This window comes from Schistocerca piceifrons, chromosome 2, assembly GCF_021461385.2.
Source record: "Schistocerca piceifrons isolate TAMUIC-IGC-003096 chromosome 2, iqSchPice1.1, whole genome shotgun sequence".
Lineage (NCBI taxonomy): Eukaryota > Metazoa > Arthropoda > Insecta > Orthoptera > Acrididae > Schistocerca > Schistocerca piceifrons.
The window spans coordinates 196494283-196522143 of record NC_060139.1 but is presented as its reverse complement, the minus strand read 5'-3'; the positions used below and the strand labels follow the sequence as shown (position 1 = coordinate 196522143).

At 44.7% G+C, this 27861-nt stretch overlaps 1 protein-coding gene and 1 non-coding gene across 2 annotated transcripts in view; both read right to left on the bottom strand.

Moving 5' to 3' along the window:
- The window catches only part of LOC124775244, a 364434-nt gene that overhangs the window by 295450 nt on the left and 41123 nt on the right, over positions 1 to 27861 (bottom strand). The window lies entirely within an intron of this gene.
- On the bottom strand, positions 12077 to 12151 carry Trnas-cga. Its single transcript has one exon. It is a non-coding gene; the product is annotated as a tRNA-Ser (tRNA).

Below are 27861 nucleotides of genomic sequence, written 5' to 3'. Positions count from 1 at the left end.
CAATATCGCAAAAATGGTTCAAATGGCTCTGAGCACTATGGGACTCAACTGCTGTGGTCATAAGTCCCCTAGAACTTAGAACTACTTAAACCTAACTAACCTAAGGACACCACACACATCCATGCCGGAGGCAGGATTCGAACCTGCGATCGTAGCGGTCGTGCGGTTCCAGACTGTAGCGCCTTTAACCGCTCGGCCACTCCGGCCGGCTGCAATATCGCAGAAAGATCGTCCAGTTTTTTGTAGCCCTATTACACGACTTCCTCCAAACTCAGTGAGGAGTTGGTAATGGCGTATTTGTCGCCTTGAAGTCATTCTTGGCTAACGTCAACTCACCACGCCGAATGTCAAAGGTAACAGACGTTCAAGATCGTTACATCGTGTATTTAAAGCTAACCTGATTTCCATCCTCATAGACGACATTTGAAGAGACATCTTTCAAACATTGGAACACGCCTACCAACTTTTGTTTATGTCGCAAAACACGTTCATTGTACTGGGATGTTTTTTCCGTATATTTAAATTTCACTGACATATAAAAAATGTATCGAATACTCTAAATAAATCGAAGAGCCAAGTTGAATTCAGCCATCTACGCTTCATATGAGTGTACACTGTATCAAAGCACAGTGGCAGCAAAATGTGATGCATTTTCTTAACAACTGAGCTGGTAACTGACATTCACGTAGGAGTATCAGCGTCTGTGGCAGCACCACGTTTCACCTGCGTAATGTTTGTTATTGCCCGCAAGATTCTCGACTGAACCAGCGACCTGCGCTGATTCCCGCGGTTGACGCAATGTAGCTACGGCTGATCAATTTGGCTGGTATAGACGTGATAAATTATGAACAAAAACTTTCTCGTGAATCGGTCCATTAGTGAAGAGCGTATCAAAATCCCAACATTAATTACTCAACGTGGTCTGAACACACTGACAGAAACCGTTGCTTTTGAATTTAATTTGTAGTAAAATAGAATCAGTATCAGCCGAGCGAATAGCGGTGTGAGTTATACGTGTTGGACTGGGATACACTGCTGGTCTGATATACCACATCCGTGGCGTTGACATGATACGGACTGTATGTTCAGATGTTGCATATGATGTTCCTGAAATGTGCTGTGGCATACGTCGTCCCTAATTACTATAGTATAGAAACGATTTACCTGAAAATTGCTGCATAGGTTAAACTGCTGCAGTGCCCGAAAGGAAATCTCGTAAAAGTACAGTCAAATGGCAAAAGTGTTTCGGAGCTTTCTGACTTTAGTAGCAGTTATGAGTACAGTGATTTCAACCTTTCACGAGCAGAAGTTGCACGTAGCTACGGACTCAGTTATGCGGTCACAAATTTATGTAGTTGTAAGGGGACCTTCAAACGCTTAGTGCTGTTCAGGAAGGTTAAAATTAAAATGTTGAAAAAAACTGAAATTTGTGGTAAGGACTATGGGACCAAACTGCTGAGGTCAATGGGTCCCTAGACTTACGCACTACTTAATCTAACTTAAACTAACTTTCACTAAGGACAACACACACACACACCCATGCCCGAGGGAGGACTCTAACCTACGACGGGAGCGTGGGGGAGGGGGGGGGAGGAGCCTAAAATGTTGACTGGCACAGCAAAACATGACCGATCCTTTCCCATTACATCTCACGCTTACATAGGGAATTCGACTCAGTTTAGTTGTCTTACACGCTGCTGTCTGCTACGACAGATCGATGTGCGAGTAGGTCTGTCAGCGTGCCCTAGTGACCTGTTACGAACAGATGCGTGATTGGTTTACTTTCCGAAGAGCGTAATTGCAGAATGATCAGCCGCAGTACGAGTCCTGAGGTCACCCTTGCAGCAGTTGCTCAACAGTCTCATTCTGAGAAGGCAGAACCGGTTATAGCAATGTTAACCTGTTGGCGGGGAAGGGCGTATTCCACACCGACCGTGTTAACTTGGAATGGATCCGAAGCAGCGAGCATTACGCTTTTAGTTTAGTGGGCTTCTTTGTTTACATCGATTCTTTAACTGAAAATAATTGCATTTATATAGACGTATATACTATGTATGCCATAGTATATGACTGTTGCAGTTGCAGTAGCAGCAGTGGTGGTGGTGGTAGTAGTAGTAGTAGTATTCACCCTCGATTATTTTTACAAGGACATTGGCACATCCGAGTATTCCCGTTTTAAGAAGCAGAAAAGAAATTCATATATGCATACATTTACATAGTCACTGGTCTAGTTTGACAAGAACTGGAGATGTAGTCGACCTTGCCCTCATCGTAACAACCATCCCGGCATCTGTCTGCGGTAATTTACGGCAACCGTTTTTTACCAACCCTCTGCTTTGTATTATCTGACTAGAGGACCATCAGACCTCTTAATCACGGATTTCGTTGAGTCTTACGTGTGTTACAGACGAACTCCTGGTAGCTGTCCATAAGAGGACGAGAGGGTGGAGATGTCTTCTGAACAGCACATTGCAAGGCATCCCAGATATATTCAGTAACGTTCATGTCTGGGGAGTTTGGTGGCCAACGGAAGTGTGCCGGCCGAAGTGGCCGTGCGGTTAAAGGCGCTGCAGCCTGGAACCGCAAGACCGCTACGGTCGCAGGTTCGAATCCTGCCTCGGGCATGGCTGTTTGTGATGTCCTTAGGTTAGTTAGGTTTAACTAGTTCTACGTTCTAGGGGACTAATGACCTCAGCAGTTGAGTCCCATAGTGCTCAGAGCCATTTGAACCATTTGAACGGAAGTGTTTAAACTCAGGAGTGTGTTTCAGGAGCCACTCTATAGCAATTCTGGACTAGTGGGGTGCCGCATTGTCCTGCCTTGGCCAAGTCCGTCGGAATGTAAAATGGACAAGACAGGACGTAGGCGATCAGACAGGATGCTTACGGATGTGTCATCAGCCAGAGTCGTATCTAGACGTATCAGAAGTCCCGTGTCACTCCAACCGCACGCGCCCCACACTATTACAGAGCCTCCACAAGACTGAACAGCCCCCTGCTGACATGCAGGGTCCATGGATTCATGGGATTGTCTCCACACCTGTACACGTCCACCCGCTCGATACAATTTGAAACGAGACTCGTCCGACCAGGCAACATGTTTCCATTCATCAACAGCTCAGTGTCGGTGTTGACAGTCCCAGGAGAGACATAAAGCTTTGTGTCGTGCAGTCATCAAGGGTACACCAGTGGGCCTTCGGCTCCGAAAACCCATATCGATGATGTTTCGTTGAATGGTTCGCACGCTGGCATTTGTTGATGGCCCATCATTGAAATCTGCAGCATTTCTGCCGCGTTGAACGATTGTCTCCAGTCGTTCTTGTCCCCATTCTCGCAGGATCTTTTTCCACCCGAAGCGATGTCGGAGAGTAGATTTACCGGTTTCCTGATATTCACGGCACACTCGTGAAATGGTCGTACGGGAAAACCCCCACTTCGTCGCTACATCGGAAATGCTCTGTCCCATCGCTCGTGCGCCGGCTATGACACCACGTACAGACTCACTTAAATCTTGATAACCTGCCATTATAGCAGCAGTAACTGATCTAACAACTGCGCCAGACGCTTGTTGTCTTATATAGGCGTTGCCGACCGCAGCGCCGTATTCTGCCTGTTTACATATCTCTGAATTTGAATATACGCATGCCTAAATCAGTTTCTTTGGCGCTTCATTGTAGATGAAAGACAAGCACGGGCCTGTCTCCTACAAGGTATTCCACCGAAATGTACTCTACTTCGCCAATCCAGTGATGTTCATTTTTACAGGCAAGTTAAAATTCCGCCCCCCCCCCCCCCCCCAAAAAAAAAAAAATTAAAAATGCTTCCACCTTGTTGAAGACTAATTGAGAAATCGCCCCGAAGGATGATTCCATAAAAAGAGTTCCTCAAATCTCCATCGGTTTAGTACACCTGCTTTCACAAGAGTCATTAAATACGCACGTTTCGCGTCGAAGAAAGAACCATGTTTTTGAACTTAAACTAGCTGGGTTTTTCCGGATCACTTTTGAAAAATCCGTGTGCCAGCAACACAGTAGCTTTCACTAATTGTACTTGGTGCTCTACGAATTTGTGTTTCGGTTACTTCTATGACAAATACCGCCCGAAATTCTGTTCTGACACAGCAAGCAGTGCAAGCAATAGCGAGTAAAACGTTTCTGTTATGTATTCTGTAACAAACTAAATACACATTTGAAGAAAATTTTGTGTGATAATTGCTTGATTTATGAAATTACTACGGCGAAAATGATTTTGCGGGATATATAATAATGATATTCTGTACGACAAAAAAAGATCACGGGCTGGATTTGAACCAGTGCCATCAACTTGATAATCATGAACCTTAGCCGCTGCATTACTTTCGCTTGGTCGTAAAATGTCTAACGTTACCGGTGTAGAAAAGAAAGCATAGAACTTCAACATCAATTTTCTCGCAAACTAGGAGACGTCGCATGAAAAAGCCGCTAGGCAGATACTCAGGACAGGTCGCTGTACAACGTACCTAAGACTCATCAAAATCCGAAATTAACAGATCTGATGGTCCCTTTGCAAGTACTCTTCATTGTATAGAATTTATTACTGAACAGGTGCTTGGTAACTGTCTAAAAATAAGTTTGTTTTACTAATCTGTGTAGTCATCTTGGAAAATCTGTTGTATTCTTTTATTCGTTGGTACAAAAAGATATTTTGAGTTTTATGTTTTAATTGTTAAGGTTGTTTATATGCGCAACTGACTGGTAGCTGTACTCATTCGGTGCAGTAGAAGTCCCCAATGTTCTGAACAGGTATCTACGATGAGACCTATTACAATTTTTCTTCAAATGTGTGTGAAATCTTATGGGACTTAACTGCTAAGGTCATCAAGTCCCTAAGCTTACACACAACTTAACCTGAATTATGTATTTAAGGACAAACACACACACCCATGCCCGAGGGAGGACTCGAACCTCTGCCGGGACCAGCCGCACAGTACATGACTGCAGCGCCTTAAACCGCTCGGCTAATCCCGCGCGGCTACAATTTTTGATTATGGTTCTAATGACGCTTATATCTTTCAACTTCCTCCTTGTTGAAGACTTTTTGTTGTAACTTTTTTTTCTACTAAGCTTATGTTGGTGCCTGCGAAATTGTGTCTTCTCTTTCTTTCATACCATAACGTCAAACAACTCTTATAGTTGAGAGGTTCACATATTTTATATTATTAACAAAACCATTACATCTCATCTTGGAGCACACAGCACTGCTACTGTTCTTTCACTGTAATAATGTGCACCGAGAGTGGTAGGCACTAATTAAGTAAGTAGGTAAGTAACAACGAGCACCTACATGTACCGTAAGTACCAATACAAACTTTCTGAACTCCCGAGACAACACAAATTTAGAAAAGGGTATCGTTACTGGCATGTGATCAGCACACCGGACATCGGACGATGGACTGCAGTGGAGCAAGGTATGGGTCAGTTCAGTGCCGGACGATATCTGGTGATTAGCGAAACCACCGCGAAGCATCTACAAGCTATGGTATACACATTCCCTCTCCCTAACATCAAATATAATATCCGATGACTCGTTAAAGACTGCCGATCAAAAGGGTGCATTTAAAAATATTGAACTACAGTCATTACATTGAAGACTTCAGTATACTGATCAAGACACCAATAGGTTAGACGAATACCGAGTATCTGAATACATTACGCCCAAATACAGCCAAACATTCGCTCGAAGACGTGTCTGCACGCAAAAGAAACGTACAAAATGTTTGTATGTTCCACAATCTGCGTGATATTTCATTATGGATTACACTCCAAGGTATCAGACTGACAAGAGTTAGTCTGTAACTGTTTCGTTAATTTCTCGAATAAAATAAAGTTTCAGAAGGAGTTGATGTTTTGTGTGTTGAAACAACCCTGAGCTGGTCATCCTGCAAAGAGTCCCAGTATTAAGACTATACTGAGATTTAATAATTTAAATGTTCTGTCTCCATCACTTACATGTATTGCTGTAACATTCGTACTACTCTATAACAACGCACCAGCTGATCATATTAGCTTGTATTAGCACAGTTTTTAGTTGATTGAGATGGTATGCTATACTATCTTCTTCAGTGAAGGGCGGTGACTGATCGGTTACGAATCTGGACGGTTATCAAACGCTTTCAGTGTCTCTGAGAGTCAATACCATGACTACGACGATGTTGTTGTTGATGGATGATGATGATGATGATGATGATATTTTGTTTGTGGGGTCCTCAGGTATGCGGTTATCAGCGCCCGTACAAATTCCCAATCTTTGCACTGTCCAGTCTCGCCACTTTCCCGAATGATGATGTAATGTTGAGATAAACACCCAGTCCGCGGGAGGAGAAAATCCCAGACCCGGCTGGCAATCGAGCATGAGACCGTGTGATCCAGAGGCAGCAACGCTAGGGATTATATCACGAGCTGCGGACTTCCATACCACGGGTCGTAGCCGTCATGAGGGTAAGAAGTATGGCTGACGTTGATGGGCAGGTTGACAACAGAGCCTGAGACACCAAGAACTCGTCAATTTGGTAATGGAGTGAAATATGAGTTGGTGAAGAGGGAGGGGAATTGTGAAGGGAGACCAAGGTTGGAATACAGTAAAGAGACTCAAGTGGATGTAAGTTGTAGTTACGTAGAGATGACCACGTTTGTACAGGATAGACCAGTGTGGAGATTTGCACCAAAGGAGTCGTCGGGATCAATCACACAACAATATAGGTAACTGAAATGCTCTGGGGAAAAAATTTGTCACAAAGTCAACAGCATGTCTAATCTTAAAAATGTGTGAAATCTTATGGGACTTAACTGCTAAGGTCATCAGTCCCTAAGCTTACACACTACTTAACCTAAATTATCCTAAGGACACATACACACACATACAAACAGCCATGCCCGAGGAAGGACTCGAACCTCTGCCGGGACCAGCCGCACAGTCCATTACTGCAGCGGCCTAGACCGCTCGGCTAATTCCGCGCGGCTGTCTAATCTTAATTTCCGCCTGCGGAGCAATGATGATTTGAGGTACTTTTATATTTATTCCACCGTAGCGGTCGCGCGGTTCCAGGCTGAAGTGCCTAGAACCGCTCGGCCACAAAGCCCGGCGCCATAGTCAACCCTCCTAGTTGCGGAAGTACCAATTTCTCACAGCCATTGTTGTAGACTGACGGAATCATACAAATGTGAAATCTTAACTAAAACACGAACTGACAACGGCAGCCTTCCCTCGGTTTGCGTGCATATAGTAATACGACAGACTTGAACGTGATATGACCTTCAAAGTTATTTTATATACAAATGGTAAGTTTCCGCACACTAAGTTCGCTCTACAACCCTTAGAAGATGCTTACACTTAAAGTGTAACTACCCACGGAGGTACAGTGTGGGCTGTAAAGGTCATATTACAGCTGAACTCGGTAGATATTTTAATGCTTTGATGGGGGACCGATTTACGATGAAAAAAATTACTTCCAATTTTGCCCACCAGGAGCAGATCTGGCGCTGTAATGCATGTTGTCGATGTTTCCAGTGCTCATATATAACAAACTGCGTAAGCAGCGGTTAATAATAAAATTAACATTACACCTTTCACATTTCTTTGACTTTTTCTGGCTATGTATCGTTACTAATACGTTACATACGGAAACATTTCTATACGCCTTTATTGAATTCACAGCACCAGATATATACCTGGTAACCAACACTGCAGCTAATTTTCTCCAGCATAAATTACTTCCCCATTAAAGCATTAGCATATCTACCAATTTTCGTTGCCAAGCGATAATTACAGCCCATTGTACTTTAATTACAACCACTTGGTACCTTCCCTGATCGCTGTGGATTTTTGTTGCGATTACGTAGCAACTCTTGAATGATAATGTTGACGGCTTTACCATAACTGCCGTCCTACATCCGCCCTGTTGCCACACGCTTCTCCTGGGATCTTTACATATGGATGTATGTCTCCGTGTCGAGAAGCCGTCAGGCTTTCGTTTCCGAGAGACGCGCTGCCCTCGGAGTCTAGCTGTCTGAATACGGCGTTCTTCCGCGATGTCAGCTAACCGTAAAGCGCCGAGGCCTGGCGCGGCAAAGACTGCCGGCTGAGATTCTGGGAAACCGGAGCGCGGGCCACACGCTGGACGCAGTCTATCGACGCCCCATTAGGCTGGAGGGGCGGAGCTGCGTGAATGCCACAAAAAGCGAAGGCCTGGCAGATGGAGCGGCACGGTGGCTCTGCGGAAGTGAGACGCCGCGGAACAACCTGGCAGCGGATGGTACAGAAGAGGGCGTGGCGTGGCGTGTGTTACTCCCTGAGTCCTTACCTCGCCCCGAACATTCTAAGCTGAAGTACTACACTACTGGCCACTAAAATTGCAACACCAAGAAGAAATGCATATGATAAACGGGTTTTCATTGGACAAATATATTATACTGGAACTGACATGTGATTACATTTTCACGCATTTTGGGTGCATAGATCGTGAGAAATCAGTAACCAGAACAACCACCTCTGGCCGTAATAACGGCCTTGATACGCCTGGGCATTGAGTCAAACAGAGCTTGGATGGCGTGTACAGGTACAGCTGCCCATGCAGCTTCAACACGTTACCACAGTTCATCAAGAATAGTGACTGGCGTATTGCGACGAGCCAGTTGCTCGGCCACCATTGACCAGACGTTTTGATTTCGTGAGAGATCTGGAGAATGTGTTGGCCAGGGCAGCAGTCGAACATTTTCTGTATCCAGAAAGGCCCGTACAGGACCTGCAACATGCGGTCAAGCATTATCCTGCTGAAATGTAGGGTTTCGCAGGGATCGAATGAAGGGTAGAGCCACGGGTCGTAACACATCTCAAATGTAACGTCCACAGTTCAAAGTGCCGTCAATGCGAACAAGAGGTGACCGAGACGTGTAACCAATGGCACCCCATACCATCACGCCAGGTGATACGCCAGTATGGCGATGACGAATACACGCTTCCAATGTGCGTTCACCGCGATGTTGCCAAATACGGTTGCGACCATCATGAAGCTGTAAACAGAACCTGGATTCATCCGAAAAAATTATGTTTTGCCATTCGTCGTTGAGTACACCATCGCAGTCGCTCCTGTCTGTGATGCAGCGTCAAGGGTAACCGCGGCCACGGTCTCCGAGCTGATAGTCCATGGCGCTGCAAACTTCGGCGAACTGTTCGTGCAGATGGTTGTTGCCTTGAAAACGTCCCCATGTGTTGGCTCAGGGATCGAGACGTAGCTGCACGATCCGTTACAGCCATGCGGATAAGATGCCTGTCATTTCGACTGCTAGTGATACGAGGCCGTTGGGATTCAGCACGGCGTTCCGTATTACCCTCCTGAACCCACCGATTCCATATTCTGCAAACAGTCATTAGATCTTGACCAACGCGAGCAGCAATGTCGCGATACGATAAACCGCAACCGCCATAGGCTACAATCCGACCTTTATGAAAGTCGGAAACGTAATGGTACGCATTTCTCCTCCTTACACGTGGCATCACAACAACGTTTCACCAGGCAACGTTGTAGGTGTCGCCACCGGCGCCAATCTTGTGTGAATGCTCTGGAAAGCTAATCATTTGCATATCACAGCATCTTCCTCCTGTCGTTTAAATTTCGCGTCTTTAGCACGTCATGTTCGTGGTGTAGAAATTTTAATCGTCAGTAGAGTATATTTGATGATGATGGTACTTGGCTCTGAGCACTATGGGACTGAACATCTGAGGTCATCAGTCTCCTAGAACTTAGAACTACTTAAACCTAACTAACCTAGGGACATCACACACATCCATGCCCGAGGCAGGATTCGAACCTGCGACCGTAGCGGTTGCGCGGTTGCGCGGTTCGAGACTGAAGCGCCTAGAACCGCTCGGCCACAACGGCCGGCGATGATGGTACTGACTTTGTGTTAAACATTTGACAATGCCACTATGGCTCCAGTATATTAGGTTATGCTTTTATAAATCAGATCTGATGATGGTCATCATAGACCGAAACCAGTTGTCTGATAGAAACAAAAGTGACTATAGACGTGAAGTAGAGGAAATTTATTCAATATTAGGGTCACTGTTTTATTCGCGACCATGTCGCAGCTAGTAATGAACATTTCTTTTTGGGCCAGTCGAAGCTACTAGTTGCTTTCAACTTCTCTACTCGGGATGTCTTTCTGACAATAATGTATCCCGCTGAACGCGCAGCTGTCCGTGGTGTGTTGTTGGTGAGGAGGGCTGAGAGTGTACCGATGTCAACAAATTTCTCTTCTTCAGAAACGCTTTCCTTGCCATTGCCAGTTTACATTTTATATCCTCTCTACTTCTACCATCATCAGTTATTTTGCTCCCCAAATAGCAAAACTCCTTTACTACTTTAAGCGTCTCATTTCCTAATCTAATACCCTCAGCATCACCCGACTTCATTCGTCTACATCCATTATCCTAGTTTTGCTTTTGTTGATGTTCATCTTATATCCTCCTTTCAAGACACTGTCCATTCCGTTCAACTGCTCTTCCAAGTCCTTTGCTGTCTCTGACAGAATTACAATGTCATCGGCGAACCTCAAAATTTTTACTTCTTCTCCATGGATTTTAATACCAACTCCAAATTTTTCTTTTGTTTTCTTCACTGTTTGCTCAATATACAGATCGAATAACATCGTGGATAGGCTACAACCCTGTCTCACTCCCTTCCCAACCACTGCTTCCCTTTCATGTCCCTCGACTCTCGTAACTGCCACTTGGTTTCTGTACAAATTGTAAATAGCCTTTCGCTCCCTGTATTTTGCCCCTGCCACCTTCAGAATTTGAAAGAGAGTATTCCAGTCAACATTGTCAAAACCTTTCTCTAAGTCTACAAATGCTAGAAACGTAGGTTTGCCTTTCCTTAATCTAACTTCTAAGATAAGTCGTAGGTTCAGTATTGCCTCACGTGTTCCAATATTTCTACGGAATTCAAACTGATCTTCCCCGAGGTCGGTTTCTACTAGCTTTTACATTCGTCTGTAAAGAATTCGCGTTAGTATTTTGCAGCTGTGACTTATTAAACTGATAGTTCGGTAATTTTCACATCTGTCGACACCTGCTTTCTATGGGATTGCAATTATTATATTCTTCTTGAAGTCTGAGGGAATTTCGCCTGTCTCATACATCTTGCTCACCAGATGGTAGAGTTTTGTCAGGACTGGCTCTCCCAAGGCTGTCAGTAGTTCTAATGGAATGTTGTCTACTCCCGGGGCCATGTTTCGACTCAGGTCTTTCAGTGCTCTGTCAAACTCTTCACGCAGTATCGTATCTTCATCTACATCCTCTTCCATTTCCATAATATTGTCCTCAAGTACATCGCCGTTGTATAGACCCTCTATATACTCCTTCCACCTTTCTGCTTTCCCCTCTCTGTTTAGAACTGGGTTTCCATCTGAGCTCTTGATATTCATACAAGTGGTTCTCTTTTCTCCAAAGGTCCCTTTAGTTTTCCTGCAGGCAGTATCTATCTTACCCCTAGTGAGATAAGCCTCTACATCCTTACATTTGTCCTCTAGCCATCCCTGCTTAGCCATTTTGCACTTACTGTCGATCTCATTTTTGAGACGTTTGTATTGCTTTTTGCCTGCTTCATTTACTGTATTTTTATATTTTCTCCTTTCACTCACATATAATAACTGTATTAAATGCCGTTGATTGCCACTGGGGGTGTTGCCTTCTATTCACGTGATCTCAGTACGCTATTTAAGCCCATACGAAGGGTTAGTCTCGCATAGTTTCCTGCCGTTATGTAGACAGGAGTGACACCACCAGCAGTCGACCAGTGGGTAACATACTTTAAATTTATGTAATTTTAGCTGTTGTATAATAGTCTTTCTGGCGGATATCTGTAATTTCACAGTGTAAACGCCCAGAAGATGACCCCTACGTCGGGTTGAAACCGGTTGGCGGTATAATAATAATAATAATAATAATAATAAATGCGATTAAGACTGTTTTGAGAATGAGATTGTCACTCTGCAGCGGAGTGTGCGCTGATATGAAACTTCCTGGCAGATGAAAACTGTGTGCCCGACCGAGATTCGAACTCGGGACCTTTGCCTTTCGCGGGCAAGTGCTCTACCAACTGAGCTACCGAAGCAGGACTCACGCCCGGTACTCACAGCTTTACTTCTGCCAGTACCTCGTCTCCTACCTTCCAAACTTTACAGAAGCTCTCCTGCGAACCTTGCAGAACTAGCACTCCTGAAAGAAAGGATACAGCGGAGACATGGCTTAGCCACAGCCTGGGGGATGTTTCCAGAATGAGATTTTCACTCTGCAGCGGAGTGTGCGCTGATATGAAACTTCCTGGCAGATTAAAACTGTGTGCCCGACCGAGACTCGAACTCGGGACCTTTGCTAGTTCTGCAAGGTTCGCAGGAGAGCTTCTGTAAGGTTTGGAAGGTAAGAGACGAGGTACTGGCAGAAGTAAAGCTGTGAATACCGGGCGTGAGTCGTGCTTCGGTAGCTCAGTTGGTAGAGCACTTGCCCGCGAAAGGCAAAGGTCCCGAGTTCGAGTCTCGGTCGGGCACACAGTTTTAATCTGCCAGGAAGTTTCAAGATTGTTTTGAATTATTGAGTGCACCCTGCTTGCCAACAGGGCTCGTCACACCCGAATGGTGACCCACCCACGTGCTAGCTAAGCCCCACAGCGCTAAACTTCGGTTATCTGACGGGAACCTGTGTTACCAGCGCGACAAGGCAGTTGCCTAATTGCCTCCATAACTGCATCCAAACTAACTGATTCACTAGCAGAACCCCTGTCAACATAGCCAAAATACTGATGGCAATCAGTCAGAATCTGTACGCTGGGGTACTGCCACGTCATCCATTATCAGACTGCAAAGGTGACGAGTTTTCGATGTTGTATGATATATACAAAGAAAATACGTGACAAAGGGTATTTCGAAAAGGCGTTTGTACTGGCTTCTAAATAGTGTTTGGTATGTTTGTATGGGGTAGATAAATGATGTTTTGAAATTTCTGGACGACATTTTTCCTATTCTTTCAGTTCCCAACAATTGGAGAATACACTGTCAAAGAATTCACTAAGAATTTTGTTTTTGTCCCTAATAAACTCTGTTATCATTGTTAGTTCTGTAATACAGTTATTATATTTCGATATTTTGTGGGAAGGATGGATCCACATAACGACACTTTGACCGCTCAGCAACAAGCTGGACGGCAGACCACTCAGAACGGACGCAGTTTTGGACGCTGACATGTAAACAAAAATGGTGTTTTAGATATTTATTTATATATTGCCTGTATAAAAAATGTAACCTATGTCATCCAATGTTCATTAGGGCATCGTGTTGCAATTTGAAATAAGTCACCCAGGAACTTTTAGAGATTTTTGGTGACAACTTTTTCCTCTTTATATATTACATACATGTATGTTTAACGTCAAATTAAGAAATCTTAATGTAGACAGTGATCTTCCTCTTGTCTTGATGGTTACGTGTGCAGAATTTCAAGATCAGAAAAACGACAGATTTGTATTAATTACAAACACATACACACATACACACACACACACACACACACACACACACACACACACACACATATATATATATATATATATATATATATATATATATATATATATATATATATATATATTATATACACTCCTGGAAATTGAAATAAGAACACCGTGAATTCATTGTCCCAGGAAGGGGAAACTTTATTGACACATTCCTGGGGTCAGATACATAACATGATCACACTGACAGAACCACAGGCACATGGACACAGGCAACAGAGCATGCACAATGTCGGCACTAGTACAGTGTATATCCACCTTTCGCAGCAATGCAGGCTGCTATTCTCCCATGGAGACGATCGTAGAGATGCTGGATGTAGTCCTGTGGAACGGCTTGCCATGCCATTTCCACCTGGCGCCTCAGTTGGACCAGCGTTCGTGCTGGACGTGCAGACCGCGTGAGACGACGCTTCATCCAGTCCCAAACATGCTCAATGGGGGACAGATCCGGAGATCTTGCTGGCCAGGGTAGTTGACTTACACCTTCTAGAGCACGTTGGGTGGCACGGGATACATGCGGACGTGCATTGTCCTGTTGGAACAGCAAGTTCCCTTGCCGGTCTAGGAATGGTAGAACGATGGGTTCGATGACGGTTTGGATGTACCGTGCACTATTCAGTGTCCCCTCGACGATCACCAGTGATGTACGGCCAGTGTAGGAGATCGCTCCCCACACCATGATGCCGGGTGTTGGCCCTGTGTGCCTCGGTCGTATGCAGTCCTGATTGTGGCGCTCACCTGTACGGCGCCAAACACGCATACGACCATCATTGGCACCAAGGCAGAAGCGACTCTCATCGCTGAAGACGACACGTCTCCATTCGTCCCTCCATTCACGCCTGTCGCGACACCACTGGAGGCGGGCTGCACGATGTTGGGGCGTGAGCGGAAGACGTCCTAACGGGTGTGGGACCGTAGCCCAGCTTCATGGAGACGGTTGCGAATGGTCCTCGCCGATACCCCAGGAGCAACAGTGTCCCTAATTTGCTGGGAAGTGGCGGTGCGGTCCCCTACGGCACTGCGTAGGATCCTACGGTCTTGGCGTGTTCCGTGCGTCGCTGCGGTCCGGTCCCAGGTCGACGGGCACGTGCACCTTCCGCCGACCACTGGCGATAACATTGATGTACTGTGGAGACCTCACGCCCCACGTGTTGAGCAATTCGGCGGTACGTCCACCCGGCCTCCCGCATGCCCACTATACGCCCTCGCTCAAAGTCCGTCAACTGCACATACGGTTCACGTCCACGCTGTCGCGGCATGCTACCAGTGTTAAAGACTGCGATGGAGCTCCGTATGCCACGGCAAACTGGCTGACACTGACGGCGGCGGTGCACAAATGCTGCGCAGCTAGCGCCATTCGACGGCCAACACCGCGGTTCCTGGTGTGTCCGCTGTGCCGTGCGTGTGATCATTGCTTGTACAGCCCTCTCGCAGTGTCCGGATCAAGTATGGTGGGTCTGACACACCGGTGTCAATGTGTTCTTTTTTCCATTTCCAGGAGTATATATATATATATATATATATATATATATATATATATATATATATATATATATATATATGCACTTTCACTAAATCCTGTAATTGCTTCACGTATGTCGCTGCAGGCTTCAGAAGCTGAGATACAGCAGCTGTTGAAATGCAAAACCGTCGGAAACGTGAAGGTCTCTAGTTGCTAATAACCAGAGTGTGAATGGTCACCTATCTTCAGGCTTAAATTGGTCATCAGTAATAAAAGTGCTGCTCTTAAATTTTGTCCTCAGATGTAATGAGAAAGCGCAGGAAAGCGTCAGTCGTCGTGCGTGCAAAGTTTTGGACTAATGCTAAGAAAATTCGGAGCTATAATTCAATGTTAAGCGTGCCACCACCAAGCATTTCGCACTTACGCAGAATGGTGACATAAAAGTTGTTCTTTCCCTGTGATATTTTGCTTACCTCGTTAAAACAGTGCCCTCTCCATGAAAAATGATACTGTCGTTGAATATCGAAGTTTTGCATCTGGCCTCCGAGGTCTCGTACGGTGGGGACCGACTGCTGGTGCCAAGGCACAGTAACGCAGCATTAATAGGCTGTACTCATTCTCTCGCGTCCTTTTCCGTTCCACCCCTTTTAACAGTTTGTTGGCAGAAATAAGGAAATGGTAGTCAACGCTGGTGAACTGTCTGCGAACGCTCATTCGCTTGTGTTCGCTTCCGTTCGCTCCGATGCAAACCAGGTGCAGGTGGCCGCGTGCTGCAGCGATGCAGCCAGGAGGGGCCCTGGCGGACGCGGACGGGGAACAGGTAGCCGGCCGGCCGCTGTGTTTCGTGGAATGCCCCGCCAAGGGCGCTCCGTGTCCCAAGGCCGCACGCTCCGACGCTCGCGATAAGGAAAACTCGCGGCTGCCGATATCTGTCCTCACTCTGGAAGCGGACCAGCTCTCAGGCTCTCTGCTGCAGTTCTCCACCGTCCGCCAACTTAACCACCGAGCTTTCGAAGGACGTACAGGATTGGTACTTTGTGATCTTAGTAACACCTCTGACTGGATCCCACGTAAGGCTCTACCTGTGAAGTTAAAATCTTGCGAAATTGGAGTTGTCCTAAACCTTGAATCGCAGCCAACTAACAGACGTCAAGTCGTATCAAAATCCGAGGAGCAGTTTCATGCGAGGAAAAGTTGCAAGATGGAATGCCACAAGGGTGTGTACTATGGAGTATGAGGTTTCTGAGTTTTTATTTATCTAGCCTCACATGGAGGCATTGTACAGCGTACAGATGTCACAGAATCGTTCGGTTGTGGAAATAGTAACACGCAGGCTGTACAACAACCAGATGTTCTGTTTGATGCGGGCCAAGATTTGTTTAAACAACTGGACATTAAATGGTACCAAAACAGAGAGGATGACATGTTGAAACGGTACAGTACCGCCCGACCTTGAAAATAGGTACAACATTCTCCGTTAGTCTTGTCAGAACAACATATTTTTTGTAATAATAACTCAATTTCACTTAATACACCGAAGCCGGATACCAGTGTAGGAAAGAAGGACAATTTATTTATTTAATTGATCACATCTGCACTCCCGCAAAATAAATCCCCACATCCAATTTGGTGGGATCTGTGAAATGAATGAATGTATGGTCCTTTGCTAACCGCAGATAGTGAATGTGCAATATATGATCATCTTTGAGACGGTCCTTTGGTCACCTTTGCTGGAACTAAAGAGATGAAATTTACCTGAGCTTTGAGCGCCTGAAATGTGGCTGACCAATACGGTAGCATGGTGCTCCCCCACCTCGGCGGAGGTGCGAGATGACCTGAAGAACGGTCATGTTTCAGCACTCTGGCGCTGGATCTTCTGTTGTTAAGACCTGTTTTAGATGTGCTCCGTAAAGACAAAAGAGTGGAGAGAATGGTATGCATGTGAAATACTTAAGAGTAGTTTGGAATAATTATTTCTCTATTTCAGGAACTTTTTTTGGGGGGGGGGGGGGGGGGAATTATATGACAGGCAGGTAATATTAAGGGCGTTGTAGTAATCTTCGGAAGTGACCAACGGTCACAATGGAACCAAGTGTAGCAATAAGTTGAAATACTTGCGAATGCTAGTACTAAGTTGAAATACTTCCGAGTACTAGTACTAAGTTGAAATACTTCCGAGTGCTAAAGTTAAGCTGAATAACTGGCGTGTGTACTATAAGTTGGAAATTTAAGAAATGGCGTGTGCAGGACTTGAAACTGAGCACTTCTATGATGTGAGTACTGTGAGAGTCTCAATCTGTGTATGAGACAAAGAGAAGCACTCGTCCAAGGTATCAGTTGAGGACTCGCGTGTGTGATGGATATGATCTTAATATTACTTTGTGTGTTATGTTCCCGTGTGTCGCTAGATTCAAACTCTAATACTCAGAGAGAAGCAAGGGTGAGTCAGCCGTCTATCCAGCAACGCCACTTGGCTTGCATTGCACAGGAAGACGTGCATATATCCTCCAGAGTTCGTAGTAGGAAAGAAAAGTTATGAAGTGGGGCAGTGTCGTGTGAAACTGGGATGAATACTAATTGAAGTGGGAAAGATGAAAGTGAAGTGATTCTAACGTTGTGACTATTCTTTGTGATGTATTCTATGTTGGATTGTGATGCATTTCATGTAATTTAAGTATGTGTGGTTTGCATGAGAGAGTACTCGGTCTGGAGTAAATTTTCGTGATGATGGGCGTGAGAGGCGAGAGGTGGTTGTTCTGGGTACTGATTTCTCACGATCTTTGCACCCAAATTGCGTGAAAATGTAATCACATGTCAGTTCTAGTATAATATATTTGTCCAATGAATACCCGTTTTTTTTCATTTGCATTTCTTCCTGATGTAGCAATTTTAATCGCCAGTAGTGTACATCGTCTTACCTGACAGTGTGCACGCCAAGACTTGGTAACCGAGATCAGCTGCTTATTGTAAATCGGGCGCATGAATGGACATTTTTATAAATTATTTCAGTGACGGTGGAGCAGGTGATTAATTCTTATGCACCTACTTTAAACCGGACGGTAATAAACTTACAGTCACCACTCCCAGCTTCTTGCTGTCTACCTTACCAGAAGCCAAGTCCTCCGCAGAGGTTTCACCGGTTTCTCTCGTCCTCGCTCCCGTGTTACCACAACGATACGTATCGATGGGTAGCCTCGTTGCCACTGCGGATACTACCCTGCGCTGCGCTGTGCCCACTACTCTCTTGTAGGCTATTTTTCACGTTTGGTGAGGCGGACGAGACAGCTACTTCCGCAGGTGTGCTAAGCCCGTCCTTGCAGTGGGAGTCGCAGACGGCGGGGACAGAAATCGGAGCGGCCGCGACCGCAAGACCTGGCTGGTGTGGCTCTCGTTTCAGTAACGAGACACCCCAAAGGCTCCCGCCTGCGGGCGCCGCGAGCGCGCGCGGCCACGCCTCCTCATAGCCGCTCCATCCAGCTCCCCCAGCACCTCTCTATTTCTACACCTAACTCTGCAGGCTCTCCGTCACAACCCGACTGGGCAAGTTGGCATCGCTTATTACAACGAACTTACGCTCTTTAAGAGTGTTTTTTTTATCAGTCTTCCGACCGGATTGATGTGGCCCGTCACGAATCTCTCTTCATTGCAATCTTCATCTCCAAATGTAATTTTCAAAGGGAGCAATATACAGGGTGATTCAAAAAGAATACCACAACTTTAAAAATGTGTATTTAATGAAAGAAACGTAATATAACCTTCTGTTATACATCATTACAAAGAGTATTTAAAAAGGTTTTTTTTTCACTCAAAAACAAGTTCAGAGATGTTCAATACGGCCCCCTCCAGACACACGAGCAATATCAACCCGATACTCCAACTCGTTCCACACTCTCTGCAGCATATCAGGCGTAACAGTTTGGATAGCTGCTGTTATTTCTCGTTTCAAATCATCAATGGTGGCTGGGAGAGGTGGCCGAAACACCATATCCTTAACATACCCCCATAAGAAAAAATCGCAGGGGGTAAGATCAGGGCTTCTTGGAGGCCAGTGATGAAGTGCTCTGTCACGGGCTGCCTGGCGGCCGATCCATCGCCTCGGGCAGTTGACGTTCAGGTAGTTACGGACAGGTAAGTGCCAATGTGGTGGCGCTCCATCCCGCTGAAATATGAATTGTTGTGCTTCTTGTTCGAGCTGAGGGAACAGCCAGTTCTCTAACATCTCCAGATACTGTAGTCCAGTTACAGTAACACCTTCGAAGAAAAGGGGACCAAAAACTTTACTGGCTGAAATGGCGAACAAATGTACAACTAAATGAAACTTTATAGCTCCCTTAATTCGCCGACAGATAGTGCTTAGCTCTGTCTTTTGTCGTTGCAGAGTTTTAAATTCCTAAAGTTGTGGTATTCTTTTTGAATCACCCTGTACTTCTCGACTCCTCGGTGAAGGTATGTTCTCGAAACTTCAACAAAAGCCCGTACCGAGCTACTGAGCGTATCTCCTGCAGAATCTTCCACTGGAGTTTATCTATTATCTCCGAAACGCTTTCGCGATTACTAAATGATCCTGTAACGAAGCGCGCTGCTCTCCATTGGATCTTTTCTATCTCTTCTATCAACCATATCTGGTACGGATCCCACACTGGTGAGCAGTATTCAAGCAGTGGGCGAATAAGTGTACTGTAACCTACTTCCTTTGTTTTCGGATTGCATTTCCTTAGGATTCTTCCAATGAATCTCAGTCTGGCATCTGCTTTACGGACGATTAATTTTTTATGGTCATTCCATTTTAAATCATTCCTAATGCCTACTCCCAGATAATTTATGGAATTAACTGCTTTCAGTTGCTGATATGCTATATTGTAGCTAAATGATAAAGGATCTTTCTTTCTATGTATTCGCAGCACATGACACTTGTTTATATTGAGATTAAATTTCCATTCCCAGCACCATGCGTCAATTCGCTGCAGATCTTCCTGCATGTCAGTACAATTTTCCATTGTTACAACCTCTCGATATACCACAGCATCATCCGCAAAAAGCCTCAGTGAACTTCCTATGTTATCCACAAGGTCATATATATATATATATATATATATATATATATATATATATATATATATATATATATATATATAGTGAATAGCAACGGTCCTACGACACTCCCCTGCGGCTCACTTGAAATCACTCTTAATTCGGAAGACTTCTCTCCATTGAGAATGACATGCTGCGTCCCCTAATGTTGTTCCCTCTACAGTTCCTTCTACCCCCATGGACATGTCGTAACTCACTACTACCACCAGCCTGACCTCCTCCTCCTCCTCCTCCTCGTCAGTGTTTTACAAATGTTCCTCTCCTCGTCGTTTCTGCGGATAACTTCCTCGCTTCTTATCAGTCCCCCAAATTTTCGACATTTTTCTCTAGCACCACGTCTCAAACGCTTGTATTCTCTTCTTTTATGGTTTTCCATAGTCTATGAGTCACTTACAGTTGGGGAACTGAATTATTCGTGACTCAGTTCAATTATTTAGGTAAAAATCGAAAGGAAACATAACGAAACATCCTTTTATCACTTAAGCACATTAGTTTGTATTAACACACATTTCGTGTTTACCTTATTCCAAAACGAAAAATAATTATAACAGCGGCTCGATGTGGTGACGACCAACGTTGATACAGACATTGCACCTACGAAGCATGCTCTGGTACACACCCTCCATCCCACCTGGTGTTTCTTCAATTTCTACAGCTGCGGCCAGAACTACTCAGACCTTTACCTGCCTCTACAGGAGTCTCATAATTTTGCGTACGACCCCACACGAAGTAGTCCACAAAAGCAAAATTCGGTGTTTGTGGCTGCCACGCGGCTGGAGCACCTCGGTCTATTCATCTTTCACCATATTGTCTTGTGAGATGTCTCCGAAACGCACGTGAGAAGTGAGATGGTGCACTATCATGTTGAAACCACATTTCCTGATTGACATTTAACGGCACAGCTTCCAAGAACGGGTTATCCTGTCTACCCTATTGCATACCAGGACAAGCGACCGTGAGACTTTTCTCTTCACAAAACTGAACTGAAACCGTCGTAGAACGGAAAAGGTACCTTTCCGTACATGGGTTTCTATTCGCATATTATGTACTCACTTCCTCTGCAAGTCCTGTAAGTTTGTAACGGGAATTTCCGAACTTCCTGCAATGCTGTGCTCAAACGTACGTTCTCAAAAATACCTTCCTCGAATGAAGATCGATGTTTCATACCCGACGATTACTTTTGCCCACGAATGATCTGCCTGTGCTCGTCTGTTATTTTTGTGCTCCTTTCTTCGTCCATTATTTGTTACTTTGCTTCCAAGGCAGCAGAATTCCTTCGTGTACTTCATGGCCCCGCAGTCTGATGTTAATAGCTAATCTTATTTCTATTACTCCTCTTAATCTCGTCTTAATCTCGTCTTTTTCGTTTCACTCGAAATTTATAGTGTGCGCTCATTAGAGTGTGTGTCCTATTCGACAGTCACTGCTATTCTTCCTCACTTTCACTGTATTTCGATCCCACTCCTCAACGTTTCGTGATATATTTCAAGTCTTGTTTCCATTGTCAAGAGTAACGTCAGAACTGCCGGTCTTCTACTCTTATGTTTTCTATCTCCCATATGATCGCCATCTAATAGACCTCAATTTTTTATTCCATTCTTCTACATATTGTCGTCAGCAATTTGGCTGCATGAGCTGTTAAGCTGACTGTGTGATTGTTCTCGCACGTACCTGCCCTTGTCTTCTTCGGGATTCTGTGAATATTTTTCGGAAAATCTGATCGTATGTCTCCAGACTCGTGCGTGTTCTACAAACCAGCTTGAACACTCGTTTCATTGCCACTTCGGTCAATGATTTCAGAAATAGTAAAGGAATTTTATCCGTGTGGTAGCAAACAAATCCGCTGGGTGGATTGAAGACTTGTTAATAAGGAGTCGGCGGTGTGTTATTTTGGATGCATACTCAGCAAGCGTGTCCCGCAGGGAACTGTGTTGGGCCTCTTAATGCCACCTTCATCTGGGAGTATTGCCTCAGTTGACTGAGTGCTGTAGATATTATGCTCACTGACTAGTGTAGCTTGCGGAGAGCGTCGCGGTAATGGCGAAAATCGTGAAATGCTAATCAGCCTGCGGCAGCCTTCTTACAATGCTTTGAGAACCAGTAGTAAACGTGGAATCTAAGAATATACTGCAGCTTCATATTTGTTCCTCCTTGTCCTCGGAGATAAGAAGATAACGTTTAAGTTAGAGTTGCGTTCTGGGCTATATGTTGTCAGCCCCCACAGATATTAACAGATATGCAGTATACACTATAATTATGGAGATATGGTACACACCTTGTGCCAGTTCTGAAGTCTGCAAGATGACGACATACCACCGCGCGCGCTGTGGTGTGTGTGTGTGTGTGTGTGTGTGTGTGGGCGCGCGCGCGCGTGTGTAAAACGGGGCTTGCGTTCCAGTGTATTCCATAAACTACGTATCTTCTGCCATATAATGAACATAGTTCTCGTACTCACCGCTAAAGGCTTCAAAAAACATTTAATGGTTATTCCCTTATTAATATGGACATTTTTTGTGTTGGGTAATTGTGGACGGAACGAGGTAACTTAGTTCTAGCAAGCCACCGTAGATAGTAAATTCACTGTCATCCAATATGCAGGACAGTAACTCCTCGTTCAAATAGGCCAAGATGTTCGCACTGCTTCTGTAAATGACAGATGATATTCATTGTCTTTGCGCGTACAATAACTTCGTAGTACAGTGACACAACGACCATAACAAAGATTTTTAGCAGTTTTTTTGTGGTTTTAATTAGAAATTTCTTTTATAAAAGCTGTGGTACGCAGTTAACACAATTTATTCACCTGCATTTCTAATCACGTCTTTTCATGGCTCAACCGACTTTTTAAGGGTTACTTACACGTGTATGGAAAGATTACAATACATATTTCAACATCATTTCCGGACATTTGCGTTTATATTCACATTAAACTGCCACAGATACCTTTTCGAGGGCATTAACATCGCAGCCTAAGTTAACATTCAGCTGTACTCCTGAAGATGAAACTATACATCGAAACGTACAGGGCGACAATTATCGAACAATATGAAAAAAACGTAAATTAGTTACGAACTATGGCGTGCAAACACTGTATTCAACACATAAACGTCACTACAGATATTCAAATATAGATCATGACATGTTCGATATGCCTGCCATCATTGGCGATGGTGTGGCGCAGACGAATAACGCAATTCTGCATTACCCGCTGAAGTGTCGGAACATCGAGGCTGTCGATGGCCTCCTGAATGGCTGCTTTCAGCTCAGCAATGGTTTTAGGGTTATTGTTGTACACCTTATCTCTAATATAGCCCCACAAGAAGGAGTCACATATGCTCGGTCCCGGAGAATATTGCTGCCAATCGAGGCCCATGCCAGTGGCCTCTGGCTGTCCCAGAGCAGAACGCGGTCCCCAAAGTGGTCCTCCAGGACATCAAACACACTTCTGCTTCGATGGGGTCGAGCTCCGTCTTGATTGTACTATATTTTGTCAAAATCAAGGTCATTTTGGATAATGGGATTAAACAATCTTCCAAAACTTTCACGTACCGTTCGGTAGTCACCTTGCCATCAAGAAATATCGCACCGATTATTTCATGACTGGACATTGCACACTATACAGTCACCTGTCGAGGGTGAAGAGAGTTCTCGATCGCGAAATGCGTATTCCCAGTCCCCCAATGCGCCAATTTTTCTTATTGAGGAACCCATTCAAATGAAAGTGGGCTTCGTCACTAGACCAAACCATATTCACATCAAAGTCCTGTTAGTCAGTTCTGTGGACAATAGTGTTGGCAAAACACAACTGCTGTTCCGTGGCCCTGGGGCTTATTGGTTGATGGGTTTGAATGGGAAGAGATGCATAACTTCAACAACAGTCTGTTGCAGTGTCTCCCGGTTGATTCCCACCTGTTGTGCAGCCCGTCTGATCGATTTCCTAGGGCTGGTTTGAAACACAGCGCGTGTCTTTTCGACATTTTCAGCCTTTTGGGACGACCGACATTGCCAACACTGTCATCACGAACACCAACCGTTCTCTCAAATTTGTGAATCAAATTCTCGATTGTTGGCACACTTGGACCGGTTGTCTTCAGCTTGAACTCGGTCGCAAACATCCTTTGAGCCGTAGTTTGGCTTTTATTGCTCGCATAGTAGGCCGCCTCAAGTTCTATACGCTCCGGCACGCTGTACGGTGACATTGTCACGTGTAAATGGCCGACAACAACACGGTGTGTGGGCATGCCCATACTAATTCCCGTCATGCCCCGCGGCCAACGGTGCAGTTTGAACGTCCTAACGCAAACCGTTCAAAAGTTATGACGATTTTATTTCATAGAGTTCAATAACTGTCACCTGCACATTGGCGGAAAAAAGACACTAGTTTAAATAAGATTTTGGATCTTTTATTTAATTCCCTTATAGTTTGTTGCATATAAAATATCTTTTTATGTCGAGTAATGGAAGGAAGTATGATGTACTTTGGCGCTATAACCAGCAGTATTAATTCTGACTAACTTCCTGTCGGAGAGAGTACCGTAGTGTACCACTTGCCGGTATTTGCATTTAAATGGGTTGCCCCAAGTCCCGATGCGTGCAGTTTGCAGTCAGCCCTATCCTGAGGTGACGGTGCAGCGGACTATGTAATCAACAGTTCAACAACGGCTCTTACCCATTGTGCACTGTAGCGACTACGGTCTCCTCGGTCGTGGCGCTGCATACATATGGACGTTCTCTCATGTCCACATTTAGCGAAGTTCACAGTCGGAAACACGGACGCACCTTTAAACGCAACGAAGGAGTGACCAAGACTGTTCCACTTATAAGTGCTGATGAGCACACGATACAGCAATCAACAGATAACGGTCCCATAATAGAAATACAACCTTCCACTCGTTGCATTTAACTTTTTCGGAGTCTTATAGACTTTATGGTGATTTTTAGGAAGCTACATTGAAACGCTTTCCCGTGATTTAGAGAGCTGCCTTCCAGAAACTAAGTTCATTTAATTACTCATCATTTTACATTTTTTTCTACTGGATTGCAAGGTTAACTATACGTAAAAAGAGTGGCTAAGCGGCAATCATCACACCGCGAACACTACCCTGCCGTATCCGTTTCCGGTTCCCCCACTTACAACCCACTCATGCTGACCACTGACAGTTCCTAAGAGGTGTATCGTAACGCACGCCTGCTTACCATCCAACAAACTACTGACAAGGGCGAGACCTTAGACACGGTCAACAGAATCTGCTCATTTTTGGCAGGTCGCTTGCGTAAGACCTAAAATTTTTGAGAAAACCACCCCTAAAGTTCATACGTGAAATCGACTCAAAATTGACGGGTTCAATAAATAACTGAAAATCGAGAATTTTTCAATCGTCATTTGTGGGGAGTCTACAACTTCTTTTTTTATGCACAGAGACTAGCTTAGTGACCAAGAAATCTCGCGTGGAGCAGAGAACCTGTGCTCGATTCCAAAATGCGTTCTGCAATTATTTTTCCATTTGTATTTTTTGTTTTGTTTCGGAATAGGAGCGTCAATAACGTAAGTAAATCAGTAATTTATTTGCATGCGTTGATATTACACGTTGTTGATTTAACTCACCTTATTAACCCCACTATTCTCTTTTCAAAGTCTGCTTCAGCTGTAAGTCCTCTATATTTATGACAGCGACCGGTTTCGCAGCATTTCAGCATCATCATCATCATCATCATCATCATGTGCAGTCTGTACAAATCAACAGACAAAAGCATGCTAGCTGCACACGGACCTTCTCTCCATGTCGCTATAGGGCGCTTCGGCAGTTCCGTGTTGACAGGCCGCCTGTTGCTACACGCCCAGCACGCGCGCGCTTGCGGTGTTAAGTGCGGCCTCGTCGCAATGCATTGCTTTCTGCCAATTGAGCTGTTGAGGTACGACACGATATTCAGCATTGTTTCACCTCATGAAAGTTTCGTGCTAGGACTCAGAATAGTTTTATATTGGATTCTTGGGGGATGAGCCACAATTTAAGATTAATAGCTGGGGTTTTTACCAGTATGCTTTTCAATCCTTTTTAGGTAAAAGAGGGACAGTGAGGTAGTTGACACTATCCCATTGCTGGTATGTAGGTAGGGTTTGGATGACTTTTTCATCACATGGAGACCCGTTAGCTCATCAGGTACTGTTACTCATGGTGAGTGGAATTTGTTACTATTTTACCTACCTAATAATTTTTTTATTACGAATTTCTTATTTTTAGGTGTCGTCCTTTCTAGGTATCACGGGAACGTTCTATGTTATTTTATGCTGTTTATCTTTGACGTCCGCTACTTGGCAAGAAATTGCTGGCTCTCTCTTTTCTTGTGCGAAACATGATTTTGTGAGTACGTTCGGCCCGTATATGTCTTCATTTTAGTTACGTTTCTTGCATTCCATGAGCTTTTATCTTTTAATTTGTACAGATTGCACCTAATAATGCTGCTCAAATGCTGCGAAACCGATCGTGCTTACAAATAACGGACTTACGGCTGAAGCAGTCTTACCTTCAAAATGATATAGCCAGGCTGTGGTAGCCCTGACTACGAAGTCCGTTGGCTGCAATTCCTACTAACATCGATGAGTGGGGAAAGGAAGAAGGTATAGGATAAAGCTGGGAATCGGAAACATGTTCTCTGAATAAAATCTTCTCGGTTCTCAAGTCGAATTACTCGTACTGACGCGGCTTCAAAACAAGAACATTTTATTCAGACATGCCGCCGCGAAAGAACACGGGGACACAGGTTCCCTGCTTCCGTGCCAGATGCTTTAGTCGCTAGGCCACTGGCCATGTCGTTGAACATTGTTTCCCTTAAAGATACATATATGACAAATCGAAAAAGTTTCTTCCCTCGATTTCTAGGAAAATGTGTTTTTGCAGACCCCCAAACGTAATAACGAAAAATGCTCAGTTTTCTATTATTCATCGACTCCGTCAATTTTGCGTCGATTGTGCGCCATGAAGTTCAGGGATGATTTTCTCTGAAACGGGAAGGGATTGAGCCAAAATTTATTTTAGGTCACGCGCAAGCGACCTGAGAAATGTGAGTTTAATCGATTGACTGTGTCCAAGGCCTTCCCCGTGTATGAGGCCACCCTACCAGTATTATTATCCGTAAATCCCTCGTCATACCCCCCCCCCCCCCCCACAATCTAAGTTGACGTTATCTTTATCTCTGTCGCTGTCAGTTTTTGCAAATCCTTTGAGTTGTGAGCCGCACGTGCACCCCAGCTCACCTCTCGCATCTGCCTATCTTGCCCAAGTCGTAACCCATAAAAACTCATCCACTTTTCAGACTTTCTTCTATTCCTATAGCAACTTCTAAAGTAATACACAAAGCGGAAAAGAACTAATCCCCAGGGTCACATTTCCTAGATTCCTGCTGTGGCCATAAACCAGACTATCACCTTCCACGCACTTCTGTGCCCTGTCAGCCACGAAACTTCAGGCACCACCCGCTTCCCAAAGTCCGTCCATGCAAACATCCGTCATTCCACCAGGTCAACATCGTTCTCTCCTAGGATTACTCTTCCTACCCATCTCACCAACTCACAAAAATCAACGCCGAGTGCATCTTATGCTTTCTTCAAGGCGCCATTACAGCGAGCATTCGTTCATGTCCATCGCAAACGTGATGTTTTTATACTCCATCACTACCATCAAGTGCTCATCATCTTTATTTGAAGTATT